This window comes from Octopus bimaculoides, chromosome 19 (genome assembly GCF_001194135.2).
Source record: "Octopus bimaculoides isolate UCB-OBI-ISO-001 chromosome 19, ASM119413v2, whole genome shotgun sequence".
NCBI lineage: Eukaryota > Metazoa > Mollusca > Cephalopoda > Octopoda > Octopodidae > Octopus > Octopus bimaculoides.
Genome location: NC_068999.1, coordinates 46,702,364 through 46,705,033, shown reverse-complemented (window position 1 = coordinate 46,705,033; position 2,670 = coordinate 46,702,364).

The window sequence follows — 2,670 nt, the reverse complement described above, 5'->3', positions numbered from 1 at the left end:
CCCACAAAAGCCACGGGTGCCTGAACAAGGCAAAAGCCCTTCTTTCTTTTACAGGTGCATGCTCAGAGTTGGTCCTTTCACACTGACCCTTTTTCCAACATTCACCCCCACCTTTCAACAAACTTGCTACAAGGCAACACTTCCCTCTCCACCCTCAACTTCCTTCTCGAGTGAAACTTGAAAAAGTTGATGAGGGCTTGGCCAAAGAGGAAGGTTGTCTGTCTTTAGCCCTTTCAAACAGGTCCACCATACTACCTCTTTCGCTACAGCCACCAGACAAATAAAAAAAACTGTCTGCCCCTCCCGGCCAAAAGAGGGTCGCGGGGCTATCCTCACTAGTCAAGATGTTTACGTTTTAAAATCAAAACTGTTGACAATTGGTATAAACACCACCCTGAGACTGTAACCGAGGGAGAAAATGTAACGATTCTTTGAGACTTCTCTGTACGTACAGACATAACCACCTAAGCTATTAAACCGGATATTCTTGTGAAAGATGAAAATAATACAGTTTATTTATTGATTGACAGGGATATCCCTTGTGATCATAATATTGCGGCAAAAGAATTTGACAAGCTCAGAAAATATAAAGATTTTCTCATTGAAGACAATAAAAACGTGGCTTTTCAAAGCGGTTGCAATAAAAAAAAGACCATGATTGTAGGAGCACTAGGAATGATAAAAAAAAAAATGAAAATTATTTGAGAATGATCCCTTGCTTACCGTCCCTGCAAGATGTGCAAAAAATTGCTTGCAATTGATACGTCACAGCTTATTCTGAAGAGCATTGTAGCTGTGAGAACGATAAACTTCCTTATAAATAAATTCTTTTCCTATATAACTATTTGATTCTATAAATGAACAACTTGGTGTGTTTATTTTAGCCGCCTATCAATGTGTACAGCGAGTTTTTATGTCCTAGGTGTCGGGAAGACACTCAGCAAGAAATGGAATTAAAATTGAAAGAAGAAAAAACACGTGATAATGAAAATCCTTTCTACTATGGACAGAGAGCCTGAAATTTGGTGAAAAGATACTAGTCGATCACATCACCCCCAGTGCTCTACTGGTACTCATTTCATCGATCCTGAAAGAATAACCGCAAAGTTGCTCCCAATGGTATTTGAATCTGAACGTAAAGACGGACGAAATGCCACTAAGCATTTTGTCCGGTGTGCCAACGATTCTGCCTTAATAATAGTTTCGAATTTTGCCACAAGGGCAGCAATTTTAGGGGAGAGAATGAGTCGATTACATCCAACGCAGTGTTTCACTGGTACTTAATTTATCGACCCCGAAAGGATGAAAGGCAAAGTCGACCTCGGCGGAATTTGAACTCAGATCGCAGAGACGGGTGAAATATCGCTAAGCATTTCTTCCAGCGTGCTATCGATTCTGCCAGCTCGCCGCCTTCATAATAATAATAATAATAATAATAATAATAATAATAATAATAATAATAATAATAATAATAATAATAATAATAATAATAATAATAATAATAATAATAATAATAATAATAATAAGAAGAAGAAGAAGAAGAAGAAGAAGAAGAAGAAGAAGAAGAAGAATCCTGACAACTACTGGGTTCGTAGCACATGTTTCATCACACCAATACAAGTTTCGTCTGCCGTTACGTAGTGGTATTTCGTCTGCCGTTACGTTCTGTGTTGAAATTAGGTCCAGATCGACTTTACCTTTCATCCTTTCGGAGTCGATAAATTAAGTATCAGTTGCGTACTGGGGTCGATCTAATCGACTGGCCCTTCCCCCAAAATTTCGGGCCTTGTGCCTAGAACAGAAAAGAATCGTTAAACACGCCAGACAGAATACTTAGCGGTATTTTTTCTGACTCATCAATGTTCTGAGATCAAATTGCACCGAGTTCATCTTTGCCAGTCCTCTCTCTAGGGTCAATAAAATACATTAAAGTACCAGTCAAGTACTAAGGTTGATGTAATTTACTATTCCCGTCACCCCACCTCCTAAATTCCTGTCCTTGTTCGAAAATTTGAAACAATTGTAATAACAAGTGATTGTTTTAAAAGCGGGGTCGGGCTACTTCATGCTTATATGTTTAGTTGTTGATAACTTAGATTAAAATCTTTGCTGCAGTCACGAAAACAGCTCCTGCTATTAACCTCCGGAAATGAAAAGATTTTAACGTTTGTTGGATAAATGAGCGATTGTGCTGTCCATGTCGTTGACACCGATTTTAATGTAATTAAACTATTGCAAACAGAAACTAAAACCAGGATGTCGATTCCGGATGCCAGGACTTTACAGACCAAGCAAAGAAATAAAAACAAAAAGAAAACGGAACCTAAATGTGAAAACAATCTCAGTGATTGTGATGACAATACGAACAGCAGCAACAGAAACAACGACACGACAAGGACAAGAGCTTAGCCCTAACGGCAGCAACGACGACGACGACGACGACGACGACGACGACGACGACGACGACGATGACTGCAACAACAACAGCAACAGGAAGAGCGACGTCGACGACAACAACTAAAACAATAACAATTGCAGCAGCAACAATGAGATCGACAACAACAACAGTAACAGTGACAATAATGATAATCCTTTCTATTAAAGGCACAAGGCCTGCAATTTTGGTGGGGGGAGGGTGCTAGTCGATTACATCTGGTACTTAATTTATCG